The 12478-nt window shown below is 40.0% G+C and overlaps 1 non-coding gene across 1 annotated transcript; it reads right to left on the reverse strand.

Annotated features, from left to right (window-relative positions):
- Positions 1-2542: 2542 nt before the first annotated feature.
- Positions 2543-2649, reverse strand: LOC120087368 (small nucleolar RNA R71). The gene has a single exon (XR_005484506.1). It is a non-coding gene; the product is annotated as a small nucleolar RNA R71 (small nucleolar RNA).
- Between the last annotated feature and the right edge of the window lie 9829 nt (positions 2650-12478).

The following is a 12478-nucleotide window of genomic DNA, read 5'->3' on the forward strand; positions in this document are numbered from 1 at the left end:
ATTCTCGGTGTGAGAATCCAAAGAGTGGGCTCTAATTAGATTTGGTAGAGAGGAGGAGGAAAAGAGATCGTATACAACGATCAAGAAAGTGGAAGAAGGTTGTGTTTATCGTATAGACAAAATGCTTGATCGTTTAGGTTAAGTACATGATCGTATCGTAAAAGGGCGACGTTCGTTTATCAGATCGTTTAGTAAATGCTCGGGCACTAGACGATCGTTTAGTAAAAGATAACTGATAACGGGCAGAAATGCACGTTATTACAGCGCAAAGATATAAAACAATGCAGGATTACGACGGTAAAAATATATAATATTACGTCCAAAAGCATTAAGTTTGCAACATTATGATCGCATGCGTCCATCGCATTAAAACAACTAACTTACGTATTTTATGCAGGAAAATGCATTGACGCAAGGCGATATTGCGATCCAAGGAAATTAGCGTCTGAGCGCATAAGAAATTGCGACCGCAAGGCTATGCGATCGTTTGCGTTCGTGAAAATCTGCTCAAGAAGGTGGTCGCATAGAGCCGACACATCAAGGTGGGTGCATCAAGGTGAAAGCTTAATAAATCACGATGGGACAGAAAGCTGATGACGGTTGATTCCGAATTAAGTTGACAAGCCGTTAACAACATACTGTAGCAAGTACACTCAACTTTTCAGTGACAAATATTCGGCGCATCAGACAGAGAACTAATGACATCCCATCAGTGCAATCATTCGAGAGAAAAGGTTCTTCACATTGAAGCTCTATAAATACCGAAGGTCACCTTCGTTGAAGAAGTTCGCTCAGTTCAGAGAGCTCACCATATAGAAGATAGTAGCCTTATTCATAGTTTACTTTTACTTAGAAGGCGGAAGCAAGTGAAGGGAGATTACGCCAAGAGATCGTCCTGGTTAACTCGGAAGAGTGCCAGGAAGTGTCAAAAACAGAGAGAGGGCAAACTCTTGCGGAAGCAAGAACATCTTTTGGGCAGAATAAAGATAACTTAGTGTAAAAGCCTTGGAAGCAAGATATTGCTACCAAGCTCTCGACCTTTATTCTTCCATTGTCATTTTGTATTCTGAACTTATTTATAAAATGGAAATTGCATCTTTATATCTGTCCACTCTCTTTACAATACGCATGAGTAGCTAAAACTGTTGAATGGATTGAGAAGCACTTAGCTAGCATAACCTGGGAACTTCACTTTATACGATCATCTTGTATTATGTATGCTTCATTTGTCCTTTAGAGATACTCGAGAGGGTAGTCTAAGGATAGAATCTAGGCTTGGAAAAGTCAGATTAGAATCTAGGCTCAGGAGAGTCAGATTAGAAATGCATAATCAAGAGATAGAAGCTTAGGAATAAGTTCTGTTTACTATTAACACATTGCATGCACCCTAGAGATAGGATATGTTTGTATACGATCACCTTGTACCTGTGTGCATCATTCATCATCGTATAGGCAAGAAGTAGAGACTTAGGAATAAGCTCTATAGACATCATCGCATACATCACATGTGTCCTAAGACTAGGAGCTATCGCATTTGCATTGGAAAATGAACTGCTGCCACATGCGTGTAGCATGATCGCATAGCTTGAACGCAATCTCAGGAAACGTTAGCTAAAGACCTTTCTCAACCTGTTCCTCCGCATACTCATTGTATCTGTCGCCTAATTAACTCTTTTCTCAAATCCTTCGCATAAACTTTATACCTTACACAATATACCAACCAACCCATTGATTTACTCGTTTCCGCAAAGTGATCTAAAATTACCATCGCATATTGTTTTCCTTAGTCCCTACGTTCGACCCTTGGCTTACCAGGCAACTCAATAGTATTTATACTTGGATCTTGCTGAGAAAACTTACATGCACAATGCATATTCCACCATCGCATTCAACACTATTATTTCATCACATTAAACAATGCATCAAGTTTTTGGCGCCGTTGCCAGGGACTACGGCAATACATTGTGCTATTGGATTTTTTTTTTATTTTCTTTGCAGCTTTCAATCTCTGGCGAATTGCGACCTAGAGATTGAAAGAACGTTCCGACGAAGATTGAGAAACAACCGCTAACAACAACAAGATAGAACTCCAAGAATGGCGGAACAACCAGAAGAGAGGGCCGCAAACGCAAATAATATAATGGCCAACCCCATCCTCATGGCGAATTACTGCAATAGACCCATTTGGGACTATGCGTCGCCCAACCTATATGATTTCTCCCCAGGAATCATGAGGCCAACTCTAGACGGATCGAGGTTTTAAATGAAACCGGTTATGTTGCAGATGATTCAAACGGCTGGACAGTTTAGTGAAAGGCGTGGCGAGGATCCACACACCCATCTCCGGAGTTTAATTGAAATTTGCAACACCTTTGTGCTCCCTAACATCTCCGCTGAGAAGGTTTGATTAACATTGTTTCCATTTTCATTGTGTGACCAGGCACGAAAATGGGCTTATTCTCTCGAACCAGGGGAGATTACATCATGGGAAGAAGTAGTCGAGAAGTTCATGAAGAAGAACTTCCCTTCGACGAAGAATGCCAGAAGAAGGAATTTGATCACGAATTTTGAACAGGAAATTGATGAATCGCTCAGTGACGCCTGGGCGAGGTTTAAGATGCTGGTAAGAGATTGCCCGCATAACGGCTTACCAGATTGCTTACAGATGGAAATTTTCTACCACGGACTAAACCCTGCATCGCTGATGACTGCCAACGCGGCAGCAGCTGGTGGTCTGCTTGAAAAACTTACGATGAGGCGAAGAATATACTTGATCGCATTTCTAAAAATCATGAAGACTGGAAAGAAAGCGATCAAAAATTGAGGATCAAAGATAGTGACGCAACTAATGGGGCCATCGCATCCCTACAAACCCAAATGAACGCGATGATGAGTTTGATACAAGGCATCGCAATCAATAGCACGAGAACACAGAAAGGGCAGGTCAACACAATTGCTCAAACGACCACGAGTTGTGTCATCTGTGGAGAAGCACATCTGATGGAAGAATGCCCAAGGAATCCACAGTCAGTATGCTTCATTAAGAACAACCCTTTCTCTGATACATACAACCCCGGGTGGAGAAACCATCCCAATTTCGCATGGAAAAATCAACAACAAAGCTATCAACCAATGGTGCAAAAGGAAGAGCCTCCAGGATTTTTCCCGCGAACAAACAGTCAAATGCATAACCAAGGCAGCAGTTCGCAGGCACCGCAATCTTCATCCTTAGAGAGCTTTCTAAAGCAGTATATTGAGAAGAATGAATCAGTGCTTCAGAATCAAGTGACGGCCATTCAAAATCTTGAAATTCAGATAGGAAAGATTGCGGGCGAACTCAAAAATAGACCACATGGAGCATTGTCGAGCTCAACTGAGCTCCCTTTCAACTCTGGGGGTACAGGAAAGAAACAATGCCTAGCAGTCTCTTTGCTAAGCAAAAAAACGATAGCGGAAGTAGGGGAAGAACCCATCATGACCAACTCGAATGAGGTGAAGACCAAGAACCCGTTGACATATGATGCAAAGGAGCCCGAAAAGATGAACCTAGAAGTTGCGCCCACCTACAAGCCTCTGAAACACGAGATAGAAGAAGTACAGCTACCACCATTCCCGCAAAGATTGAAAAAGAAACAGAATGATGAAGGAAAGATCGCTATAGTGATAATAACGCAAAATACTATGATCCCACAAAAATGTGCAACCCAGGAAGCTTCACGATACCTTACTCAATTGGAGGGGTCTATAGTGGTCAAGCACTATGCAATCTCGGAGCGAGTATAAACTTAATGCCGCTGTCCATCTTCAAACGATTAAATATGGGAAAACTCCACGACGAAGACTTTCCTGCTTTCGGACAGATCCCAAATACATCCCGAGGGAGAGTTGAAAGATGTCGTAGTCTCAATTGACAAATTTATCTGACCAACATAATTCATCATTTTGGATTATAAAGCGGACAAAGATACGCCCATCATATTGGGACGACCATTCCTCTCGACCGGTCGCGCTCAAATTGATGTGCACAAGGGGGAAATTGTAATAAACGTCAATGGGGAAAAGCTCCGGATTAAGGAAATCAAGATCCCAGAAGATCGAGAAAAGAAAAGAAAGCCGCCTTGGACGTAAAAAGCCCAGATTGAAATAAGCAGTCCCTGCGTTAATATACATCTCAAACTCATCAAGGATGCAATCCTTTTGGAATATCCTTTTTTCTGTCAATGATTCATGAACTTTCATTACCCTTCTTTTATTTGTTATCGTATATTTGTCTTTTTGCATCTCTAAAAAAAATGCGATCGTAGGTGAATGATCATGGTAAACGATTTTGCTAACTCTGTCTTTTATTTAACCCTCTCAATGTTTTCTTTGCAACGATCGTGGTGAACGATTGTGGAGGAGCTACACGAAAGATGCAACTAGCTTAGTCCGCCACCACAATCGAAGAAAGTAGTTCGCCACAAAGAAGGATGCGTTCACAACCAATGCGGGTGACAGAGCAAATTTGGGGGTTGTATTTTTCCGTGACTTTGTTTATTTCAAATTTTTCTCTATCGCGTTTCATTTTAACTTTGATAATTTTATCATCGCATCCTCGTTAGTCGGTGCAATCATTTAACATTGATTAATTTAGTAAGTCACCACATTATTTCTCTTTGCCAATTATGATTTCAATGATGAAACACATGCCTCTATTTTTTTTGTATATACTAGAGTCAACTTAATTTTAGGATAGTCAAATCATGAAATATTTCTAGAAGTTAATGGTCCACCAGCATTCTTTCAAACTGACTTTTATGAAATTTCCTAAGAACATCGCATGACTTCTTTCAATCTTTCAGCAATTAGGACATTGTTGCGTTTAAATTTAGGGGTGCGATATTCATTTTCAACCTTGCTATTTTTAGGCATTACAAAAAAAATCATAATGATGCTATCGGATCCTACTCTAGTTGGATGTCCGCATGACACTCGTGGAGGCAAGCCAAAACGATGGTAGGAATCGTGATCAATGCATAGATAACATGATCGCAACTCTACTGCCAAATGGGCATGAGTTTAAACTGAGGAAGAGTGTCTTGCTCGTAGTTAGATGTCCGCATGACACACATGGGGGCAAGCCAAAACGAAGGCTAAGCACTCGGATCAGCACAAGGTCATAATAGAATATATGTCTAAAGCAAGGATGAAAATAATTTGAAAATACCCCAGTTGAAAAAGCTTTTTTAAATAAATCATACGATGCCATGGAAACAAGTAAAGTCTTTTTTAAGGGTACTTGCGGTCCCTAAAGTTTAGAAATATTTTAAGAAGAGATCTGGATTAAAATTAAGGATATTTTGAGAAATCTAGAAAAGAAGAAGGCGGTCGACTTGCTAGAGAAAATCTTTAGCTTATGCTTGAGGACAAGCATTGTTTTAAATTTGGGGGTGTGATAACAGGCAGAAATGCACATTATTCTAGCGTAAAGATATAAAACAATGCAAGATTACGATGGTAAAAATATATAATATTGCGTCCAAAAGCATTAAGTTTGCAACATTACGATCACATGCGTCCATCACATTAAAACAGTTAACTTATGTATTTTATGCAGGAAAATGTGTTGACACAAGGCGAAATTTCAATCCAAGGAAATTAGCGTCCGAACGTATAAGAGATTGCAACCGCAAGGCTATGCGAGCGTTTGTGTTCATGAAAATCTGCTCAAGAAGGTGGCCGCATAGAGCCAGCGCATCAAGGTGGGCACATCATGGTGAAAGCTTAATAAATCACGATTGTACAGAAAGCTGATGACGGTCGGTTCTGAATTAAGTTGACGAACCGTTAACACATACTGTAGCAAGTACACTTAACTTTTCGATGATAAATATTCGGCGCATCAGACAGAGAATTAATGACATCCCATCAGTGCAATCATTTGAGAGAAAAAGTTCTTCACCCTGAAGCTCTATAACACCGAAGGTCACCTTCGTTGAAGAAGTTCGCTCAGTTCGGAGAGCTCACCATGTAGAAGTAGTAGCCTTGTTCATAGTTTTCTTTTACTTAGAAGACGGAAGCGAGTGAAGGGAGATTACACAGAGATCGTCCTGGTTAACTCGGAAGAGTGCCGGGAAGCGTCCAAAACAGAGAGAGGGCCAACTCTTACGGAAGCAAGAACATCTTTTGGGCAGAATAAAGATAACTTAGTGTACAAGCCTTGGGAAGCAAGATATTGCTACCAGGCTCTCGACCTTTATTCTTCCATTGTCATTTTGTATTTTGAACTTATTTATAAAATGGAAATTGCATCTTTATATCTATCCACTCTCTTTATAGTACGCATGAGTAGCTAAAACTGTTGAATGGGTTGAGAAGCACTTAGCTAGCATAACCTGGGAACTTCACTTTATGCGATCATCTTGTATTATGTATGCATCATTTGTCCTTTAGAGATACTCGGGAGGGTAGTCTAAGGATAGAATCTAGGCTTGGAAAAGTCAGATTAGAATCTAGGCTCAGGAGAGTCAGATTAGAAATGCATAATGAAGAGATAGAAGCTTAGGAATAAGTTCTGTTTACTATTAACACATCGCATGCACCCTAGAGATAGGATATGTTTGTATACGATCACCTTGTACCTGTGTGCATCATTCATCATCGCATAGGCAAGAAGTAGAGACTTAGGAATAAGCTATATAGACATCATCGCATACATCACATGTGTCCTAAGACTAGGAGCTATCGCATTTGCATTGGAAAATGAACTGCTGCTGCATGTGTGTAGCATGATCGCATAGCTTGAACGCAATCTCAGAAAATGCTAGCTATAGACCTTTCTCAACCCGTTCCTTCACATACTCATTGTATCTGTTGCCTAATTAACTCTTTTCTCAAATCCGCCGCATAAACTTTATACCTTACACAACATACTAACCAACCCATTGATTTACTCGTTACCGCAAAGTGATCTAAAATTACCATTGCATACTGTTTTCCTTAGTCCTTGTGTTCGACCCTGGCCTACCAGGCAACTTAGTAGGATTTATACTTGGATCTTACTGAGAAAACTTGCATGCACAATGCATATTCCACCATCACATTCTACACCATTATTTCATCACATTAAACAACGTATCATTAAGCGATCGTTTAGAAAGATGGCGCCCATGTGTAACCGATCGTGTAGTAAAAACGAGCTATAGTATGGTCTCTCAATTTACTAAGCGATAAGCAGCAAAACACTTTGTGAGGAATTAACCGTGTTCTTTACAAAATGATAATGATTTTCATTTCATTCTTCAGTTACATAAATTGATTAGAACTTCCAACTAACACACGATTACGGAGAAAACGACATGCACAATTATCCTACAATTGTTAAAATAAAATAATAAATATAATCATATTATATTCATTAACCTATAGTTTAATATCACATATCAACCATAGTATTTTTTCCTCCATTAGACATAAATCATATTTATATCCAATTTCCTCCAATTAGTGTATCCCATACATAAAGTCAATCATATCATATATAATTAACCAGTTCAATCATATCATAATTGAACTCTCTCTTTTCAATTTGAATGTTTCAAACTGACTTAAAAATTGATTCTCAACTTGAAACCATTGAGTTACCAGGGGATCTTATGGACCTATGGCTCGAAGCTCCAACAATACGTGAATAGATGACTAAACTCTTTAGCCACGAGATCCACAATCCGTTAACTGCCAGACATTTCACTAAAGACCGACAGCTGAGCTCTCCTTACCACAGATATATTTCTGTGTCCATCGGATATAACCAATCAACAGTACGATAACCTTTCATAGATGCTCGTAAGTACAGCTAGGCCAATTTACTATTTTTCCCTCTATAGTTACATCTAACTCCTTAAGTACCACTGATCCCTCTAATGAACAATACAACATAGTCCTACTATGTGTGGACACCTCTGGGGCCATGAGAAGGTGTGTGTGGCGCCACATCGTTCAAGCCCCGGGATCAGCCCTTAAGGAAGTGATCTATCTACTTACTCTTGCTTCGAGGAAGGAGTGAATTCCATCTTGTGTAGTTGAGTTCCCAACTCCTAAATCAGACGAATCCCCAAAGTGGTAGGTTTGAGTCGACAACCTGGCCACTCACACCCATGCAAATCAAAGGACCGCCTTCAAAGGCAAAAGTTCCCAACTCACTCAAGATTGAGGTCTTATTACCTATGGTCATCCTGGTGAAGTGAAGTCTCTGTCATGAACAATGTTATATAACGAGACGTGAACACTTCGTGGTTAGGTCTTATACAAACTCTTTGTATAGGATGCCCTCGCTTGCACATCCCCACATGAATGATCAGGATCAGATCATCTGTAGAAAGTTACAACACTTGTAACTATTCCACAAAGTGGACCACATCCGTAGCATTACTAGGATAAGGTTTCCCTCCTATATCCATATACTACAGACCATTTTGGTTATCACTTAAGACATGATTCACTTGTATGTCACCACATACATGCTTAAGTTACATAACAACAAGCATGGATTTTAGTTTATTGGTTTGTGGTAAAGCAAATAAAACATCCAATGTTAAAGACAAGTAGTGAAGAAAATATCATATATTATACATCACAAGTGTTTGTACAAAACTGTGTTTACAAACTACAGGACACGAGACTTTAGGGCGTCATCCCCAACAATATAATCCTACTATGACTAAGTGTACTCTTCCAAAGAGAAGGTGTGGCCACTATGTTCAAGACTTAGAGTTAGCCCTTAAGGGAGCAATTTATCTACTTACCCCTGCTTCGGGGAAGAAGTGAACTCCGTCTCGTGTAACTGAGTTCCCAACTCCCCAATCAGATGAATCCCTAAAAAGGTAGGCTTGTTGAGTTGACAATCTGGTCACTCTCTCCCATACTAATCAAAGGACTGCCCTCATAGGCAGGAGTTCCCAAAACACTCAGGATTAAGGTCATGCCACCTATGGTCGTTTTAGTAAAATGTAAGTCTCAATTATCAACGGCGTTATATAAAGAGACTAATCATCTCGTGGTCCGGTCTCATACAAACTCTTTGTATAGGACACCCCCGCTTGCATGTCTCCACATGAATGGACAGGACCAGATCATCTGTAGCACATTACAACACTTGTAAATATCTACAAAGCGAGTCGTATCCGTAGCGTCACTAGGATAAGGTATCCCTCCTTTATCCTTATACTACAGACCATTTAGGTTATTACTTAAGGCATGATCTACTTGTATGTCTCACATACATGATTAAGTTTACATGAAATAACCATGGATCTTAGTTTATTGGATATGAGTAAATGCAAATAAAATAACACTTATTTTATTAATAACAATGTGTACAAATTGTTTACAAACTATGAGACTTCGATAGAATTAGGACACCAATCGCAACAATCTCCTACTTGTCCTAAAGCCTTGGGATACTAATGTACAATACATGAAAATAATACAATAAACAATAAACTAGGGCATACTCTATACCCCAGTATCATCTGCCACTTGCCCTAGAAAAGATGTCGCATGTCCCATAGACCCAAACTCTCTAGATGACCCTCGAACACTTTAGTAGTGAGAGCCTTTGTAAATGAATCAGCAACGTTGTGCTCCAATGCGATTTTTGTGACTATCACATCACCCGGATGAACAATCTCCCTAATCAAATGATATTTCTGTTCGATATGCTTGCCTCTACGATGACTTAGAGGTTCCTTTGAATTTTCTATAGCACCGTTGTTATCATAATAGAGTGTGATCGACAAAGACATAGTTGGAAAAACTTTCAAATCTATAAGGAACTTCCTAAGCCAAACAACCTCTTTAGCAGCTTCACAAGCGGCTACGTATTCGGCTTCCATAGTGGACTCCGCGATGCATCCTTGCTTGATGCTTCGCCAAACTACAACCCTTCCATTCATAGTGAAAACTAACCCTATTGTCGATTTCTGAGAATCTCTATCAGTCTGAAAGTTAGAGTTTGTGTATCCTGTAAGGATTAAATCCTTATCTTCATACACGAGCATATAGTTCCTCAGTCTCCAAAGATACTTGAGGATATTTTTGACCGCCGTCGAGTGATCTAATCCTGGATTGGATTGATAATGACTGACAATCCCTACTGTATAGCAAATGTCAGGTCTAGTACATAACATTGCATACATGAGGCTTCCAACAACTGAAGCATAGGGAAACCATCTCATTTCCTTAACCTCTTGAGGTGTCTTAGGACATTGATCCTTAGACAAAACAGTTCCATGCCGGAAGGGTAATAAACCCCTCTTAGAATTCTACATCGAGTATCTGATCAACACCTTGTCAATGTACGATGCTCGAGACAAGGCTAACCTCTTGTTCTTACGATCTCGAATGATCTGGATCCCTAGAACATACTGTGCCTCTTCTAAATCTTTCATTTGGAATTGGGCGGCTAGCCACTTTTTAATGTCAGTCAGAAAACCTACATCATTCCTAATGAGTAGTATCATCCACATACAATACCAGGAAAGCTACTGAGATGTTGATGAATTTCTTGTAAATACAAGGCTCATCAACATTCTGACCAAAGCCAAACGATTTGATCGAATTGTCAAATCTAATGTTCCACAATCTATATGCTTGTTTCAACCCATAAATGGACATATTAAGCTTGCAAACTCTTTGTTTTTTATCTAGAACAATGAATCCCTCTGGTTGAGCCATGTAGATGGTCTCTTCAAGATTACCATTTAGAAAGGTAGCCTTGACGTCCATTTTCCATATCTCATAATCATAAAATGTGACCATGGACAAGAGTATCCTGATTGAATTCAACATGACAACAGGTGAGAAAATTTTCTCATAGTCCACTCCCTCGACCTGGGTATAACCCTTTGCCACGAGTCTAGCCTTAAAGGTCTGCACCTTTCCATCTACACCTCGTTTTCGCTTGTAGATCCACTTACGCCCTATAGGTTTTTCCCCATCAGGCTAATCCACAAGTTCCCAGACATAATTGAAGTAAATAGACTCCATTTCTTGATTCATGGCTTTAATCCACTCATCTTTGTCAACATCCTCCATTGCTTGTTTATAAGACAATGGATCTTCAACTCCATCATCAGATGTGATGTTTTGGGCTTCAGCAAAACCCATGTAGCCTACAAAGAGGCAAACTTTCGAACGTAGTTCCAACGTTTTGGGGTTAGCCACAAGCACGAGGGCCAAACATCCCCATATCTTGAAGTGGCGTAAACTACCTTTACGGCCTCTCCATAGCTCAAAAGGCATTTCAGAAAGACTCTTTAAGGGAACGTTGTTCAAAATATAACTTGCAGTCTCCACTGCGAATCCCCAAAACGAGTATGGGAGATGAGCATAACTCATCATAGACCGAACCATGTCCAACAGGGTTCTGTTTCTCCTTTCTGATACACCATTCTACTGAGGTGTACCTGGGGCTGAGAGTTCCGACTATTGGGGTTGATGCCCTAAAGTCTCGTGTCCTGTAGTTTGTAAATAGTTTGTACGAATTCTTGTGATGTATAATATATGATATTTTACTTCACTTCTTGATTTTACTCAGTTGTTTGTTTTATTTGCTTTACCACAAACCAATAAACCTAAAATCCCTAGTTATCTGTATGTAACTTAAGCATGTATGTGGTGACATACAAGTGGGTCATGTCTTAAGTGAGAACCAAAATGGTCTATAGTCTATGGATATGAGAGGGAAACCTTATTCTGGTAACGTTATGGATGCGACCCGCTTTGAGGAATGGTCACAAGTGTTGTGACTTATCACAGATGGGTTGATCCTGATCATTCGTGTCAGGAACATGTGAGCGAAAGCGTCCTATACAAAGAGTTTGTATAAGACCTGACCATGAAGTGTTAACGTCTCGTAACACCGTTCAAGACAGAGACTTCACTTCATTAGGATGACCATAGGTAACATGACCTCAATCTTGAGTGAGTTGAGAACTCCTGCCATTGAGGGTGGTCCTTTGATTTTCATGGGTACGAGTGCCCAGGTCACCAACTCAAACTTACCACTTTGGGGATTCGTCAGATTTGGGAGTTGGGAACTCAGCTACACAAGATGAAATTCACTTCTTCCCCAAAGCAGGGGCAAGTAGATAGATAGCTCCCTTAAGGGCTGATTCTAGGGCCTTAATGATGTGGTGCTATATGTAGGATTGTATCAACAGTAGCGAAAGCACAAGAATCATCTAAGCACTCAAATTCACTAATTTTGGCATAATATAAAGCATGCTTCTACAGAAAAATGAGTTTCAAGACATACCTCTTGTAGAACTTCTTCAAAGCTCCTTCTCCAGCTGCAATCTATCTTGTTGTAAACCACCTCAAGTTTTTCCCCACTATTCTCTTGGTGCTCTTTGAGTTGTGGGACTCAAAACAAGCTTGAATCAAGAGATGAAGGAGAAAAGCTCACTACAGCAACCTTGTTGAAGAACTATTCTTCAAA

Source organism: Benincasa hispida, chromosome 9 (assembly GCF_027475165.1).
Source record: "Benincasa hispida cultivar pf3 chromosome 9, pf3_genome.v1.1, whole genome shotgun sequence".
Lineage (NCBI taxonomy): Eukaryota > Viridiplantae > Streptophyta > Magnoliopsida > Cucurbitales > Cucurbitaceae > Benincasa > Benincasa hispida.